This window comes from Orbicella faveolata, unplaced genomic scaffold (assembly GCF_042242905.1).
Source record: "Orbicella faveolata isolate gen_17 unplaced genomic scaffold, um_ofav_v1 contig_26, whole genome shotgun sequence".
NCBI lineage: Eukaryota > Metazoa > Cnidaria > Anthozoa > Scleractinia > Merulinidae > Orbicella > Orbicella faveolata.
This window is the reverse complement of record NW_028301554.1, coordinates 16,313,753-16,333,022: the sequence shown is the minus strand read 5'-3', so window position 1 is coordinate 16,333,022 and position 19,270 is coordinate 16,313,753. Positions and strand designations below refer to the sequence as shown.

The 19,270-nt window shown below is 37.1% G+C and overlaps 1 pseudogene across 1 annotated transcript; it reads right to left on the bottom strand.

The window, feature by feature from the left end:
* Positions 1-9,142: 9,142 nt before the first annotated feature.
* On the bottom strand, positions 9,143-18,480 carry LOC149108336 (cytosolic Fe-S cluster assembly factor NUBP2 homolog; annotated as a pseudogene). The gene is made up of 9 exons (XR_016209235.1): positions 16,985-18,480; positions 16,578-16,715; positions 14,197-14,285; positions 13,582-13,692; positions 12,727-12,797; positions 12,201-12,291; positions 11,602-11,718; positions 10,904-10,972; positions 9,143-10,525 (listed from the first exon to the last, which is right to left on the bottom strand). The product of XR_016209235.1 is annotated as a cytosolic Fe-S cluster assembly factor NUBP2 homolog (transcript).
* Between the last annotated feature and the right edge of the window lie 790 nt (positions 18,481-19,270).

The following is a 19,270-nucleotide window of genomic DNA, read 5'->3' as shown; positions in this document are numbered from 1 at the left end:
CTCAGGTGTGATTTCTTCCTTGACAGTGGTGCAACCTAAACAAAAGTTGCATTCTGTTAGAGGTTTACAAAAATTATAAAATATAGGAGTTCCTCTGAAAAATAGTTTGTTGTTTTTTTTGTTCATTTTTTTCGTTGAACATTTATATTTTCCTAATAAGCAGTTGCTTCGCAACACATTTTAAGATGATCAGGGTTCGTACCCTTTTTCAGAAACAAATTTCCAGGACTTTTCCAGGACTTTTCCAGGACTCAGATTGATTTTTCCCAGACTCTAAAATTCACATTATCCCTTTCACTCCCAAGATCTTAATGTTAATTCTCCTTACTGTCTACCATACATTTCATAGTTTTTTACTTGAGTTTAACAGATTTCCAGAACTTTCCAGGACCAGTAGCCCTTTTCCAGGACTTTCCAGTCCTGGAAAATGCCAGAATAAAATTCCAGAACTTTCCAGGTTTTCCAGGACCTGTACAAACCCTGGATAATAAATAGCCATAAAAATGACATTTTTATCTCTGAGATCATTTTTAAGATTATAGAAACTTATTTTTATTTATATATTTTATTTTCTTTGGGGGAGGGACTTTTTGAGAATTTCTCTAAAAATATCACAAGGTACAAAGGAAGGGGGAAAAATAAAAGTTATGTTTTCATTATCAGATTGAGTCTCTATGAAGCTGCAAATTTGGTTATTATTTTATACTGTTGTGGATAACGTTAGGCCCATTTTAATTCAAAATACAAATGGGAACTTACATTGATAATCACATAATCCCTAGGCATTGATTTGTTTTTTAATTGCTTTTCTCCAGAAAACAATTTGAACATCTATGTTATACAAACATGGTGGGGGCGTATTCTACATAGTTTTAAATGGGGAAGCTCCATCTCAAGGTCTAACCCCTTACATGTAATACTGAACCCTTTTTCTAAACCCTTAGGAAGAAGTTTTAAAATATCTTTTTGAACAATATATCAGAATCCCCTCATTCTGGCTCAGGAGAGCAAATGAGGGATTATCAACAACATTTTAGAACCAGAAGAAGGGAAATCCCTAAAAGAAAGATTTCTGTACCCTTTCATACACCTGAATTCAACTTGTCAGAAATCCCTTACCCTTTAATAGTTATATCTGAAGCCTGAAACTTTTGGGCAGAGCTTCCCCATATATGTCATTACATGGAGTCCTCCCACATACACAATTCAGGAACTCTTGACAAGTAGTGATGAAGCTGGCTTCAAGACTGGTCTGATCAGGCAGCCTCTTCATTTTTTTGGGTACAAACCTGTTGCTCTCAGTCAACTTCCAGTATGGAACCTTTTCTTTTCTGGTCTGGTCCAAGTTCACAGACACTACTAGCTAGTAATCGCTTTCACAACACTAACACTAACAATGTCACTTGCAGTCTGGTTGTTCAGTTCCACTGCACCATGTTTCATTGTCACTCGTCATTGTCAGACATGAGTTCATAATAGCTTGTAACATTCACTAGCCTGGCAGTGTCATTGTTGCTATTACCTGTTCCCAGACTTCCTTTTATTATGGCTGGGTGTTGGGGCATGATATTTCATTACTGTTTGCAAACAGTTTGTTAAGATCGCACATTGAAAAAGTGATGAATTAAAATAATTGAACTCTATGAGAGAGAATTGTCAGAATTGCTGGGTGCTCTCATTCCCTGGGACTGAAATGTCTTGATGTAAACTTGTATAGAAAAAGCACATTCAAACTAAGGCAAAATGTTTGAGTAACCTTTCAAAATAAGCTGTAAATATGATAGTTAGGGATTAAAAGATAAGGACCTTGGTCTGCAAACAATGCAAATGAAAGGAATTGAAGAAATGAAAGGTGCATGCATGCTTGACCTCAGAGGATCTTGCGGGGGGGGGGGGGAGGTGGCGCGGGGGGGTATCGAAACTTTATAGTGTCGCTGACACTCAACACTGTTGAAACAAAAATAAATTTGATTATAACTGGAAATAAAAAAAAGAAAACACAAGATGCCCAAATTACCGAATCGCCCATAACAATATCTTCTTGTTTATTTTTAAGGGGTTCACGGCCTGCCTATGTTAAAGGAAGCGTTTACCAAGGGAAAAGTTAAGATAACTTGTTCAAGGTTCTTAACCAATCGTAACAGAATTTATAACACCAGTTTGAGTCACAAGCAAGAACATGAATTTGCGTTAGTGTCGATCGGCAAGAAAGTTCCGCCGCGTTATGTGTGTGGGTCTATTCTTATAGTAGCTTACAGCGTGATACGATTAACACCTCTACATTACTCTCAAGTGTTTGTCAAGGTAAATTTGAAAAAATGGGCTTCTGTTAAATACGTTCTCCCTCGTCTAGAAAACTGACATTACGCTTTTCTCTTAGTGTAATGCCTACCTAAGAGAATAGGATATTTGAACTGAGCGTAACTTACCTAGAACTCATTATTTCCACGCAAACGATGACTCCTGTGGAATTCAGCGAAGAAGAAACGACGACATTTCGTAAAAACACACGCCTTCAAAACAGCGTGGTTTTAAATAAATAATCGTTCTGCTCCTCAAACAAACGATATGACGATGAATACGACAAAATTTTGTTTATCGTGACCAAATAAAACGTTAAAAATATCCCGCCGATTAAGAAATATTGCCATTTTACTTACTGAGAGAACGATTATGTCGCATTCAAATTTGATTTTGCCGCTCAGCGCGCTTTTTTACCGGATGTGACGTCACTTTTTGGTGGATGATCCAAACACAAAAAAAGTGCCAGGCGTCGCAGAGTGTTCTCCCCCGTCCCTGGTCAAAGCCAATAAGCTCATGAAAATTTGATTCAGTCAAGTCAAGTTGGTAACCTGTTTTCAATTTCATCAAAACTCTGAAAGTGGCGTGTTGAAATTCTAAAGTTATTGGATATTTATCATCATCATCTTTATCGTCATCATCTTTTTTTTTATAACGGTTTCATTTTTCAAAAACCTGTTAAAACTAATGTAATTGTATACACCACTGAGATATGTAAGTTCTTTCCAAGTTGAACCATTATCTGAGCTGTATTTTACTTTCTGATTATTATAACCAGGATTGACTTTAAACTAGGTGAATGACATGTTTATTATTCTGTTCAAACCACCCATGTGCTCTTGATTACTGTCCAAAATAATCGGTCTCGTAAAATTGGTCACAAAATTGGCTGGTGTATTGTTTCCACTACTGTTATTCAAATAACTTGATAATACAATTTCTCGTTCCATATACAGTTACTTAGATTATATTTTGAAATAATTTTTATACATTTTATCATATTGCGATTTGTTAATTGATGTTTTTAATAGTGTGTTTAAAATGGCAACACCCATATTTCTCATTTTGATTGATGTGTTGCCAGCTGCTATTTCACCGATGATGATCTCCAATTTTTTAACAAGTTTCTTGGGGTCATTGAAAAACATAACGTTACCACCCTTCTATTTTCGAATTCCAGATCCTTTCTTCGTTTTGACTTTACTATCGTAATGTTGTATATCTTGTTTCAGTACAACATTAGCACTGTCTATTCTTTTATAATTGATTTGAGCTTCAGATTGAGACATCTTCCCACTTTTGAATTGTTTGGTGACATTTGCCCTGAAACCTTTTAATTGATTCTTTTTAAATTTTGCATCTTTGATTATTTTTTTGAATAAACGCTTTATTTTTTGTGGCGTCATTTCAGGCTGATTTAATATCTTTTCCACATTATCATAATTTGCAACACCAATATCACCTAGTGTTTCATTGATTATATCTTCATCAGCCATCTCATAATCAGTTACCCCATCTTCATCATATTCTGGAGGCAGATATTGAGGATCAACATAAATCTCTTTTTTTACCTTCCAAAACATTCTTCAATGATTCTTCATATCTTGGTGGTTTTGGTACTATTTTTGAGTTATTTTTTTGTAAAAAAAAATACCTCTTAGTCGGCGCGTCGGGTATGTTATGGACGGGTCAATGGGTGAGTGAGTGAGTGAGTGAGTGAGAGATGTTTGTATGTCACACCAATCAGATTGGATCTACTATAAACAGCCAATCAAATTTCTTGTTGTAAAGGTAAATGGTATGCGAGAAGATTTGATCCCGACAGAGTTCAGAACGGCCATATTTATTCTTCTATAAAAGAGGAGGAAGTATTCATATATTGGGTTTACTTCGACATTTTCTGTTGGTTAGGCCGAGGATTTTAGTTAAATAAACGAGATGAGCCTTGAGGTTTGAAACAGTTCGTGAGTTAGTAGTATGCAAATGCAACGAGATATTTTTATTTTTAGTTACAAAGGTAATTTGATACTTTTGTTTTTCACAAGGAGTAAATTCAATTAGAGGTCACGAATCGTCGCGTCTAGTTCTTAGGACATGTTTTAGAGGGGACGAGACTTTAGATTTGAAACAGTTCTAACGTTTACAATAGTAAGTGCGGGTAACAATTGCTTTGTTCTTGTTGCATGCAAATATAACGAGACATTTTTGTTTTTTAGTTACAAAGTGTAATTTGACACTCTTGTTTTTCACAAGGGAGTAAATTCAATTAGAGCTGACGAATCGTCACCACTCTTTCCCACGAGATGTTTGCTATCTTTAGTAACAAATGGTAACTTAACACTTTTGTTTTTTATATTGGAGTAAATTCAATTAGAGCTGACAAGTTATCGGCTATTGTTTCCAGGAAATTAAACAAAAGAGAAGCTTTCGTTTCTGGACGGTTTTTACGTCTCTGCAGTAGCAGTTTAATAGTTTTATTTGATGACATTCATTTCAGTCCGATATTTTTAAAGGTAAAAAGTATGAAAACTGTTCAGATGTTCTTTGAAGACTGCGTGGCACCAAGTTAAAGTGCATTTAATTAAATCAGACTTTCAACGTGTCAGAGGTTTTTTTTCTCTTTCTTTCTAGTGTCGGTGAAGTTGTGTAGTGTTGTGTTGTGCTGTGTAAAAAGGTAAACTTATGACTTGTATAAAATGCGAAAAAGTCTCTAAATTAACTTGAGTATTTTTGAGCAAAAATTTCTCTTGGGGGCTGGAAGGGTTATGTGATCGGTAAGCGAGGGAGTTATGCATGTGCGCGTGTCACACCAATCACGGTGCGGGTTGTATCAAAGAGCGAATCAAATTGCCTGTTAGAAAATAAGATGGTATCTACATTAATCTGGAAACGTGTCAGATTACTGTAGTTTGTTCAGTCAAACATTTTATGGCTTACTATATATTTAGCTATCTTACCATGACCGATGTAACAGGTGAGTGAGTGAGTGAGTGAGTGAGTGAGTGAGTGAGTGAGTGAGTGAGTGAGTGAGTGAGTGAGTGAGAGATGTATGTATGTCACACCAATCAGATTGGATCTGCCATAAGCAGCCAATTAAATTTCTTGTTTTAAAGGTAAATGGTATGTGAGAAGATTTGATCTCGATGCAGTTCAGAGCGGCCATATTTATTCTATAAAAGAGGAGGAAGTATTCATATATTGGGCTTACTTCGACATTTTTTGTGGGTTAGGCTGAAGATTTTGTGGGCGGGGTTGATAATCATCTGCAACTAAATAATCAGTCAAAGAAACATAGTGTTTGCATATAACTACGAGCATGTGATGAAGGGTGAGCTTTTCCCATCAGATAAGTGTAATTTTTGAATTGAGTCTACTACTAGGTTTAAGATGTGAATGAAAAACAAGATGATGTGGTTTCTATGATAGGATCAATTGTATTTTAGGGGGGACGGAATGCACTACTGGGAATGTGAAGAGGTTGTGACCAGGTTCAAATCGTTTGCGTGTTTTATTGAAACCTAAATATTGCTGCAGAGTTCGCAATGAGTGTTCCGGGCGTGTCGTTAATTTCAGCATCCATTGATAAGTTTCAATGTGAAAAGCGAAGAGACTACGATTAATTTGGTCAACCGAACTAAAAGATCTCATTCTGTGACGATTTTACAATTATAATGGTTCTTGTTTACTACTGGAATGAGAAGATACGTTTTAATGAAACTAAATCTTTTCTCTTGAATGTTATCAAGGTTTTCGCTTATTCACATGAATAACCAACACGAATTGTAGTTGAAGAAAAAGGAATTTTTTTTTTATTCAAGATAACTTAAGTGAGGTATATGAAGCCTTGAGCGTTTTATTGTATTAAACACAAGGACTGAACGAGATGAGCCTTGATACTTGAAACAGTTCCTGAGTTAGTAGTATGCAAATGGCACGAAATATTTTTGTTTTAGTTAGAAAGGTAACTTGATACTTTTGTTTTTCACAAGGAGTAAATTCAATTAGAGGTCACGAATCGTCGCTTCTAGTTCTTAGGACATGTGTTAGAGGAGACGAGACTATTTAGATTTGAAACAGTTCTAACGTTTACAACAGTAAGTGCAGGTGACGACTGTTTTGTTCTTGTTGCATGCGAATATAACGAGATGTTTTCATTTTTTAGTTACGAAGGGTAATTCGACACTCTTGTTTCTTACAAGGGAGTAAATTCAATTAGAGCTGCCGAATCGTCACCACTCTTTCCCATAAGATGATTGGTATCTTTAGTTACAAATGGTAACTTAACACTTTTGTTTTTTTATATTGGGAGGAAATTCATTTCTGGACGGTTTTTACGTCTCTGCAGTAGCAGTTTATTTTTTTTCTGATGGGCATTTTATGACATTCTTTTCAGTCCGATATTTTTAGAGGTAAAAAGTATCAAAACTTCTCAAATGTTCTTGGAAAACTGCGTGGCACCAAGTTAAAGTGCAGTTTAATTAAATCAGACTTTCAATGTGTCAGAGAGGCTTTTTTCTCTTTCTTTCTATTTTCGGTGAAGTAGTGTTGTTGCATAAAGGCTTTTGTTCTTGGGCCATCGTAGTTTAACGAGGAATAAAACACAAATAGCGGTGATAAACATATTAAACTTACGCATTTTAATAACTTGACGTTTCGTATGCTACGCAACATACATTTTCAAAAGTGGAATAAAGACCGTTACAATTTTTGAAAACTATATATGAAATGTAAATAAGGGGTCTGGAAACGAGATTAAGAAACATCTGTTTCTTAACAGTAAAACAATAAAAGCCTAAGCTTATTAATAAAGTATCAGCTTCTCACTGCTGGCGTTTACATTAAGAGCCGGCTTAAGTTCTTGGATGAGCAAAGTTTCTTTAATTTTACAATGATAATCTGTTTTACCAGAAGCTAGAATATCAAAATGATCCCACTTGATGTTGTGACCTGTGGCTTTTATATGGTCGGCAATGGCTGATGTGGGGTCATTCTTAGTGAGAGCCTTGAAATGTTCCGTTTTCCTATCATGAAGCCGTCGTTTTGTTTTGCCTATGTAAAAGTCACTGCAGTCCCAGCAAGCAGCTTTATAAATGACCTTAGATTTCTGTGAACGATTTAGACGGTCCTTGTATTGAAAGGAAGATTTGATTCGGCGAGTGCTTTGAAAAATTATCTTAAGATTGACAAATGAACAGAAATTGTATACACATGATTTCAGACGCTTAGAGACTTGGTCACTTTGTACACCTAAGTAAGGTAATAAGATGATAATATCTTTCTTCGGAACTGTAGGGACGGGGCTGCTTGGCTTGTTTCTGTTTCTGTTTAGGACGTCTGTTTCTGTTTAGTGTTGTTGCGTTATGTTGTGTAAAAAGGGTAACCTCACGACTTGTATAAAATGCGAAAAGTTCTCTTAACTTGAGTATTTTTGACCAAAAATTCCTCTTGGGGGTTGGAAGAGCTATGTGATCGGTAAGTGAGGGAGTTATGCATGTGCACGTGTCTCACCAATCACAGTGTGGGTTGTATCAAAGAAAGAATCAAGTAATAGCCTGTTAGAAAATAAGATGGTATCTACATTAATCTGGAGACGTGTCAGATTGCTGTAGTTTGTTCAACCAAAAATTTTATGGCTTACTATTTAGTTATCTTACCATTGCCGATGTAACATCGTGTGTACATCATAAATTCCCAGTTTCTTTCTTGCTGTACATCGCAACCAAAAAAACTTGTCAAATTAACCAAATCATTACTGTAAACAGTTTCATGAATGCTCCTATCTCCGACACTTTTAGTTCACAAACAAAATAATTCTTGCACGCCTCTCGTGCCTATGTTATGGGTTTTGATATTGATATTATCTAACTTGAACTGGTTTTGTGGAATATCAAAACTTAAAAACACTACGATCATTGCTGGAAACAGAATAAGACCGTGTTATTGCATGACGATGTTATAGCGGAGTTTCGGCGGCCCAAAGGGCCGCCAAGCGGAGCCCCATACTCATATAGGAAAGAAAAGGAAACCCATGAGTTGATTTTCTCATGGCTAGCGGTATTGCCGGTATTGCCATATTGTTGATTTTCATCGTGGCTAGCGGTATTGCTCGTGGACGCGTACGCACGACAGCGACGACGACGACGACGACTGAGTCGCGCAACATGGCGGCCATACTCCAAATAATAGGTTGACAGAGACGTACCTTCGTCCGTACGCACCCTCCATGTAAATCAATGTGAAATGTCACTCTACAACAACCTAGTTCCCAAGGCTTTTCCTTTAGAGATCAGGAGGGGGAAGGGTTAGAGCATACATCTTTGCTATTGGGTATCTATGTTATATTCAATTTATACCTGTCAAAACAAGGCATGCACTGACCAGTATCACTTGACCATATCGCAGGCTCGTTTTTAGAGCTCATTGAGGTCACGTGTTTTTTTTAAGTTGACCACTGCCCAGGTACAGGTTTTCCATTGGATCCCAGGCTCAAGCAAGGTTAAATTGTTGTAATCAGGAGCTCTGCTTTTAGGCTTTGCTAACTCTATATATGACTTAAATTGGTTGTTGTTATAAAATGAGTTGGAAAAATTATCCAGAATCAAAACCAATCTGCCGTTTTTACAGACTGCATGATGTTTAGCTGTCTGGCTGGGAACAGTTCCATGTAGTTCTAATAAACAAAGTCACTGATCGATTGTTAAAATCAGATCTCATAAAGTAGGCTTAATATCACATTTCCTAAGGTAAACCAAATTCTTAAAATGTTTTCTTTTTCGCTGTACATCACAACCAGACAAACTTGTTGCATTAACCTTATCATAATTGTCAAGAGTCCACTGAGTGCTGCTACCTCCAGGGGCTTTTTATTCACAAAAAAATAACTCTTGTATTGACACACTAAATTAAAAACAAAATTGGAAATATGGAGTCTCCGTGTTAATTTCTCTTACACGTAAAAGTAACTCCAACGTTGATTGTTAATGCAATTCTTACAATCGCAAAATACCATGCAGATAACTGAGGCAGTACCACTTGCATTTATTTCCATTTTTTTTGTTGACCTTTCAGCTGCAACATTTTATGAGTTTCTGACCAAAGAATCTTAGGTATATTATTGGCCGTGTAAAATTATGATTTGCAACAATCTGGATTAGGAAAGACCTCATTCAAATTGTTTTTCTGATCATAAATCACTTCTGCAACATCAGTCTGCTTATCAAAATTCAGGTACAATCATTTAACGTCACCTTGATAGGGAAAAACTGCATTCAAATCTTATTTCAACACACAGTTACAGTAATATATACAACTACAAAACTAGTTTCATCCATGACCTCTTAATTTGGTCTCCATAACAGATTTAAATCCAAGGTGACCTCATGTAACCATGCATGAAATATAAACCTTGATACCACAAGTTAAACTATAACTAATTTGCATTTTTTTTTCAGTCTACTTATTTATTTATTTATTTATTTATTTATTTATTTACTGGTTTATTTCTATCTTGTTATTATTGTTTCTATCTGGTTATATTATTGTCGGTTGTTATTATTTGGTATCAAGTTATATTTTTCGTGCATGGTTACATGAAGTCATCCAAAATTCAAATCTTTACTGGTGACCACCTGTAGAGGTCACAGACAAAACAAGTCTTGAAGTCGCATATACTATGTAACTATGTATCAAAGGAAAATTCAAATGAAGCTTTTCCCAATTCAAGATGCTGTTCAGTAATCATACTTTCTTGCTTTACAAGTAGAACTTTGTGAAGGAGGCTATTACGCATGGTTTATATGCCCCAACAACAAGGCAATGCTTGGTTTAAGTGAGTGGCAAAATCGTCCAGAGGGACGAAGCCATATTTTTCTATGTTAGTTTTCTTCCTTAATTAATGACTAGAGCAGGGCTTGATTGATGATTGCCGTAATTCTCATCACTGGTTTGATTGATAAGGGACTGGCACTGTAAGGAGAAACCAGTGGTTGAACACTTGGCCATCTCAGTCACATTTGTCCAACTGTATAAATGCCACATGCTCAACAACCATTTTTTGAAAAAATGTACTTGTTCCTTCAATCACTGATCTCCATTGCTTTCCAATTCTAACAGTTTGGAAGTGATTACGTCTACTGCATTTAGTGTTGGTGAGTTAGGAAACAAGTCAATAACAGCTTGGCATCTTCTAAGGATTGCGTTAGACTGGGATCCAGTGGAATAGAACCTACAAAGAAGGAAAAAACTATTTTTTCAAGAGCTGAGAGCAAGATATAGCTAGAAGACTCTCCTCTGCGAAAACTCACTGATTTCAATGTCAAATTGAACACATCACATCAGTGAGAATTGTCTGCAATTTGCAATGACCCCTTGTGATAAGCTTGACACAACAAAGAATTTGGTTGACATTCCTTAAGCTTCCGGCAAATGAGACCTTTGCATTTCCAAACAATATACTTCCCTGCTTGTTTTTTTTTTTTAACACTAATATAGACAAGTGTAATAAATGGTGAAAAGACCATTTTCCATGAAACATGATCTTGATTGCCCCCTACCCCTCTATCCCCCTTCCTGTGTAGTCACTGATGTTAGTAAGTATTTTTACCTAAAAATGGAGCATTGCAGCTCTTTCCCAAAGCTTCACCTCCTCCTTTTGAAACAAATTTGTACATTTCTAAAGGAAAGAAAGTGAAATATTATTTCATACTATGAACTAGATGAAGGTACACTATAACAGTCAAAAATACAACAAGTCATAGTGTATTAAATATTCTTTTTAAATCATAAAAAGGAAAAGCCTCCTCCACACATGCATTTTGCATGGACTTGTCTGGCAATGTTTCCTCGATCCCAGATACTGTAGGTGTGCAGTGAAAAGACTTAAAACCCTGACCCTATTTAGGGATGAAGCAAAAGAAACTGATACCCTGTTTAAGGCCCGATCCAAGAAAAATGACATCCAATTCAAGGAAAAAACAAAAACTATGAATGGCACCAACAGGTCAACTGTATTTCACTTCTGTGACACTGGAAGTTTAAAAGCATCAAGTGTAGAACTTATTTTCTGTTTAGCCGGGCATTTACGCATTGCAATATTAGCGGACACAATTTAGGTAGGTAACCTGTCTAAGGATCACACCGTGAGCGCAATTAATGTCAACAGGGGCAAAAATGATACCCTATTTTAAGGATTGAGAACCTCAAAAGCTATATCCTATCCCATGACACAAACCTATATAGCCCATATATGGGAGTACCGCTTTCAGTGTTTCCTGCAAAGAGCATCTGTATTAGGAGGCTAACACTTACATTACAAATGAGGACAGACAAATTCACTCATGTTCTCCACCACTCTAGGATTGGGATTTTAGTTTTCTTGCAGAATGTTAGTTCTCTCCTGACGTCAGACACTGCCACACCCTGAGAAACAACAGGAATGTCATTGAAAAATCCATCAATATATTACATACTAGTTCATTCTGGTAAATTTCTTGCAAATCTTTTATTAAGCAATTGAAGATGGAGAGTTATCCCATGCCCAGGAACAACTGCTGATATTTTTCTTTCATTGAGAACAAAAGGGAAAAAATGAGGGTTAAAAGTTCAGAACTGGAGACCAATTTTGCCAATCAACTGATACTAAACTAATCTTAGGTTTCGGCCAAACAATGATTAGGCTCGATTTCACCTGAATTGATTGACTATTAAAAGGCTAGTAAATGTCTAAGTGAAAAGCTGGCCTTTCCTCAATGCTCTTACGGCTAAATTAACAATGTATTAGTCACAACAGACACATATTAAGCGAGTGTAAACTTTCTGAAATCAAAATAAGCCTTCCTAATAATTGACAGCATTTAATTATAGAACGGTTATTATAAAATAATATACTTTAATATGCATACCTGAGGAGTAGTGACCAAAATTGCTCCATCTGGATTGTAATGTCGCAGATTTTCCACTAACTGTAATCATTTATGTACTCATCAGATGTTCCTGGATTGAACAAAACCAATCTTAGAACAGAGCAATAATGATAGGATTACACTGCATACTGTAAAATGAATGTGCATGATTTTACTATCAACAAAGTTAAGAGTATATCTGCTCTGACTCCAACTCCGGTCTCACAGTATGGAGTATTGTATTCCCTTAAATGTCCTTAATGGGGAGCTGGCCTACTGGTGGATATCCCCTCGTATCCCTGTATTTTTGCAGTTCAGGTTGGCCAGCAACTTGTTAGTACTCATATCTCCTCCTATGTGATGGAAGGCATTGCCAGTCAAGTCTCTCACCTAAAAATGCAGTACAAAGACCCATGAACGGGCTTTGAATCCAGATCTATTGATCTACAGTGTACGACATTAACCACTGGGCCACTGTACCTAACACAACAGTACATCACAAGCCTCTGAAAATAACATTTTACACCTGGAGGTGTATCAATAAGCTGGTAATCAGGTCACCCCAACATACATCTGATAGAAACTGCTTGATCATTGCTAAAAAAACAAACAAACCGGTAACTGTCACTTGAGAACTCAAGAAAGTCTATAGGAACATCAAAATGTTTGTAGCACTCTACAGAATTTGCTCCATTTTAGAAATCATTAATAAAAGTGCATTGCAGACAGTGGTGCTCTGGCCTGGAACAAAGTTGTTTTAAAATAGTAGTAAAACATTTTGCTGATTTCAAACATTGTCCTTTCATTCAAAAGCCCAGAAAAGCCACAGTATTTTCGAAAGAATTTGCATAACTTTGTACAAATAGTTACACTGTGAATGTGGTGACCAGCTGGGGGTGTCACATAAAATTTTTTTTGAAGACATGATTGATCATCGCAGTTATGCACACAACTTAAGCAGTTGTGAAATTAAAGCCTGAAAAAAAAAATCAGGCCTGAATGGGATTTGAACCCATGATGTCTGCAATACCAGTGCAGTGCTCTACCAACTGAGCTATTTAATTGTATTTTGAGAAATTTTGTAATATATATCAACTAGACATAATACTGCCCCCAAAAAAGAAAATTAAGTATTGTTTGCTCAATATCAACAAAGCCTAATAATAGCTACCTGAAGTTTCCTACATTTTAAACTAAGGTAATTAAATTGTGCATTTCACAAAAAATTACTCAATATGTGGTGGCATAGTTCCTTGAAGTGATTTCAGTAGTCAGTTTCATTGATGATGAGACACTCAGATCTAGCTTTGATTAACAAGCTTGAACAGGTCAAGGTAAGTCAAAAAATATGTAAGTGAAGAGTATTTAAATGAATAAATACCATTTTTCTTAGGTCCTCTCCACACAACAGCATCATCTCTTATTTAATAACAAGAAACCAATTGACATAACAGCCAGTCGTTGGTCCTTGTCTGTGTAAACTGGAACCAAACTAAAAAGAAAGGTTCGGGTGATCTTTAGAAAATACTTACAGTAAACACCCTTGGCAAAAAACATAGGCAAGTTATGATGTCAATAACATATCAGCTGATCTTACAAAAAAAAAAATTAGAAAGTGAAGTATGTACATGAAAAGTATGATAATTAAAACACACGTCTGATGCATTTATACTGCAGGTAATCTAAATTCTACGAAATAAAAAACTTCCCAAGATCAAGCAAGTTCACCCACAAAAGTTCCAAAGAAGTGGGGTACTGGTCCCTGACAGACCAGCATTCCATGCAGGAGAAGCCGCAACACTTCAAATCAGTTTCTTGCCATGAAACTGGATATAAGGAATTCTCCTGTAATGAGCCACTAAAGGTCATAGACACTCTTTCACTGTTACACATCAACCACAAGTGTGAGAGTTGTATACAGTATATATGCATGATTTAGTTAATATTGGCTCCCACGGAATGGCTTCAGAAGATGATCCTTTATATTATGACTTACCCAGCAGAACACTGCTGTATATCTTTTCCCTCTACATTCATCATCCTTGGAATACTTGGTCCACATATGTCAACATCCAGTATGCCAAGCTGGAAGATAAAGAGATAACACAAAGATTAGCCATTTATTGTGATCAAGGTAGTACGGCAGCCTGTAACAATACATTCTTGAAGACACTTCTTTGCTACCAGAGGCAGATCCATAGATTTTCACTGGGGAGACTCTGGGGTAAGGGGGAGAAAGACAGAAGGTGCTGGGGGGAAGGCAAAGTGAACATTTTGTAATCCAAGACAGGATTTTTCCCTAAGTGTCACCAGTTCACACATCATGTGGCCAATACTATAAATCTTCTGATAACAAATCTCGCTCCCAAAGGTAAAACACGAAAACAAGACCTATCCCAAACGTAGAAAATCATCCAATAAAGCTTCCCCCCTTGCAACCCCTCCCACTGCATATGAATCAATGACTTAAGGACATTCGCCCTAATTGTTTCTGCACGTCCTTACTGTGTGCGCAAATTCACACATCATGTTATGCATGAGAGCACACACTAAGTAATAAAATGAATAGCCTGCGTGGACCCTTTCCCTCCCCTTCTACGGCCTGTCATGCAGGCTATAAAATGAACAATGATAGGGCAGAAGGCTATTGCCATAGCTATGGCTGGGTTTAATGATCTTGGATGTTTGGCGACCCCTACTTTTCTTTCCAGAAACAGATTTTATTAACAAATATCTCCACATTGTCCAAAAATGAACAAAAAATGAATGTGGGAAGTTAAAAAAAATTTAAGATTTCTGTCCACGGGATATCAAATCCTGCCATCTTGTGGCTGCCAGGTCCATGAAACTATGGTCGCTAAATGCGAACTTGTTCATTAAGGAACCTCGCCAGTTGAGTAAATTCACTTAATAGGTCCCCTTAAGGTGATTCCTCACATTTGCATCACGCATCCTTACTGCGCATAATTTATGGCGTCAGTTAGCGCATGCTCGTGCACACACATCTTGAAAACATGATGGATTTGCCTTGATATTGAGTTCTGTCAGTTGAAAAATGGCTATAGCTCACTAACGAGCACGGGAACCCCACCTTTTTTTCCAGTCATTGTAATCAACTAATCATAATAATAATAATAATAATAATAAAATATTTATATAGCGCCAATATCCTAAATGTTCAAAAGCGCTTTACAGTTAGAAATATTAAAAAACACTTAAGACAAATAAAGTAAAAATAAAAAAAATAAAAAAAAATGTCGCTAAAAAGTTATAAAAATGCTTTCTTAAAAAGGAACGTTTTTAGTTTATGTTTAAAAAGGGACACTGAGGAGCTGTTCTTGATGTCAGACGGAAGAGTGTTCCAGAGTGTAGGAGCTGCTACAGTGAAAGATCTTGCGCCATATGTTTTCAAATTGAAGTGCGGAATGGAAAGAAGTTCTTTAGAAGATGAACGTAGCTGACGAGACGGAGTGTAAGGAGTGAGAAGATCACGAACGTATGAAGGTGCCAGATCGTTTAGGGCCTTGTACGTGATGAGTAGAATTTTAAAGATGATACGATAGTTAACAGGAAGCCAGTGGAGATTAAACAAAATAGGTGTGATGTGTTCGTGTTTTCTAGAGAGGGTGATGAGACAAGCAGCGGCATTCTGGACGTGCTGTAACTTTTTTAAAGTCCATAAGCTTTGCATGAGAAAAGACTGAACTAATTTCTATCACTGAAAATTGAATAAATAAAGAAAATAGCAGATACACTGTGGTCTTTTCTATTTTGCAGTTTGGTAACCATATCAAGAAATTTGGTTCATTTTTTTAAATCTAGGATTTAGCTTTCTGTCTGAATCGAACTTAAAATGCTTATTTGTGTCTGACGCAATGTATTGACTGTAGTTTAATGCGTGTTCTCGTGAGTCTGGACTCACAAAGATTTTACTATTACTGGGAATGTGTTCTTATAACAAGCATTGAATAATGCCAAAATGGGGCGTTTTCAATGCTTCGCTGCTCCTTAATGAGCATGGGCACCCCCCATTTTTATTTCAAAATTGAAGTTCTCATATGATAAATATTCAGTAGACAAAGTTTGAAAAAAATTCTATTGTCACTTTTATTTCAGAGGAATTACCTTAAACAACATTTGGCAGAGAACATTTCACTTCAAAGATCTAATTGCAATATTTTGGGCTTACAGACATAGTGGCGTTATTCGCTAACGAAGCCCGATTATTTCAGATTTCGGGTGTTCTTCTGGGGATGTTCTCTCCAAAACGAAGTCGGTGACGCCCCATTTTTTTTACATTTCGCGCGACCGTCCTTAATACGGGTAAATGTAGAAATGTAAACCATAAGTCGACAGAACGTAAAGATTTCAGCTTACCTTCTTTCCTTTATCGTAGAGGTTCCATGCTATCTGTGTCGTAAACAGTACTTTTACCAACTCCTCCTTTACCAGACAAAACAAGAATCACGTGCTTGATAGATTTTAACACTTCTTCAAGAGTTTGCTCCGACTGACCTGAAATTTACGAACAAAAAGCACATTGTATAAGTGAGAATTACTCGGACTCTGGAGAGAGAGGACAATTCTAACAACGTCGCTAAGCATGCAAATAATATATTAAGCCTTTCCGTGTAGGAGGCTGGAGTTTCATTCGAAAAAAATAACAAAAAAGGACTTATACTTCTGCTTACATGTAGTCTTACTTTAAAGAAAAAATAATGTATACACCCTTAATGCAATCAGCAATTTTTTAAGTATCACATTCGTTGCACGACAGTACTCACCGTCCGCCATCTTGAATTTGAGATGGAAACTGCTGGTCATCCTCGCGTACAGTCGGCTCAAGAAGCTTTCCCGCTGCTCTGTAGGCCCGCTCTGTAGCTGAAAAAAAAGGTCATCCTGGGACACTCAGGGGCAGTTAGTCGACGCGACATTTTCGGACGACGCGATATTTTCGGGCGAGAGTTTACATCAAGACGTAAAATTTCGCCCGAAAACATCGCGTCGTCCCGACTAACTGCCCCTGGGTCTCCGAGGTGGCCTGAAATGTCAGTCATCTTCCACCATCCAGCCTAATCGCCCGGGGATTAAGCTAAGGGTGGGAGATGACTGACATTTCAGGCTACTGAAAGATATGTTCAAAACCCCAAATGAAATCAGGGACCGCGAGGGAGGAGGAAGGGCTTTAGCCCTACCACTTACTTGCTTGTGTTGAGTTTTTTGGGCTCCAGTCCATATGACATGGATAACGTACGAATTTTGCTACTGGAAAGTAACAAAACGGCGGAACAGTGACCCCTTCTGGAATAACTATATCCCACGGGTCATTTAAATTTTTTCGGTATAAACACAAGCCTTAGACGCGTGTGTATATCGAGAGAATACAAGTGTCTCGTGGGATATTCCGTGGTATACCACTCGAAAGCGACAGACAGTGCTCGACTTGCCGAAATAGTCGGATTACCGAAGAAGTTCGAAAAAGTACGAATTTTCTAGAGGTTACCGAAGGCCACCGAAGATGCTGTATTTGCCGAATTAGTCGGATTTCCGAAGATGCTCTTCTTTGGCAGTAAATCGATTTTCCGAACCAGTCGGATTTCCGAAGATATTCGTCCGCACATACTTCCAGAGCTCGACTTGCGGAATATTGGATTTCCGAAGATTTTCGACACTGTTCGTTTTATTTGCCGAATTAGTCGAATCTCCGAAGATTGTCTTCTTTGGGAGTACTCGATTTTTCCGAATTACTCGGATTTTCGCATAGGTTACCGAAGATGTTCTCTTTGCCGAATTAGTCGGATTTCCAAAGATTGCCTTCTTCGACAATGTTTGATATTCCATATATGTCGTATTTCCGAAGATATTCTGCACATGCTTTGACAGTGCTCGATTTGTCGAATTAGTCGAATTTCCGAAGATGTTCAACAGTGTTCGATTTTCCCGGAGGTTATCAAAGATTACCGAAGATGATGCTCTTCAGTTTACGCCTAACCAGTAGGCGGATTTCCAAAGGTTAACTTCTTCGACAGTGCTCGATTTACCGAAGGTTACCCAAGATGTCCGAAGTTTTCCGAAGGTCACAAAAGATCGAACGAGTAAATAATGAATGATACCGTGAGTGAGTTCCTGTCTTCATTTCCAGTTCTGCAATGCGTTTAGGCACACTTCGAAGGATGCAAACACCCATGACAAGGCTTCGATTGAGTCTGGAATAAACGTGGCCTAAGCCCAACCAAAAGTTAGAAATAGTCATAGAGAGCTTTTTTCACGCATGCCAAGACTCTACAGCCCTAATTTGCTTGACATAGCCACACACAGGCCTATATAGCTCTACATAACAATACATTTTCATACAATTGAGCTGATATAGCCCTACGGAGAGCCCTACATCTTCCTGATAGTAACACAAAATCCTTAGTAAACTCATATAACCATATATAACCAAACTTTAAGCTTGATTAACATTCCAGATAAAACTTTAAAGTACAATATCATTCAAAACCTGCTTACAAAGTCCTACAGAACCATACATAATTAGATATTCCCCATTGTTTTACATAGTCCAACCTAGAATTACATATAGGTTATTGACTAAGCGTAAGGTCAAGAGGGCTGGATATTAGCCAAGTTCTTTGTTCGTTGAGGCTAGGAAATCGCACAAGCTTCGTCGTAGAGAACATCGCAAGGACGCAGCAAGCAACTTTTTTCTGCCTTATGTAATTTACAACAAGTCAATAAACTGTTTAGAAACAACAAAAGAAAATAATTAGTAACTTAACTACAACCCCACAAATTTTAGCGTAACTTCAACAATATCCATAAATTTTCTTTTCATGAAGAAGTTCTTCTCATTCTCGATTAACCCAATAACTGAATATTTCTTCTTCATGCAGAAAATAGAAAGACAACGTGCAAACGCTGCCTAAGCACACTTGTCCACTTTGATGTAAAAAAGACTCCAAACCAGTCTTTATCCATGGCATGCATTGGGTGAAGCATTAATAATTCAACATACAAACTACTCCTGACCTTATCAGTGCTTCTAGAGGTAAAAAATGTAATATCAGTTC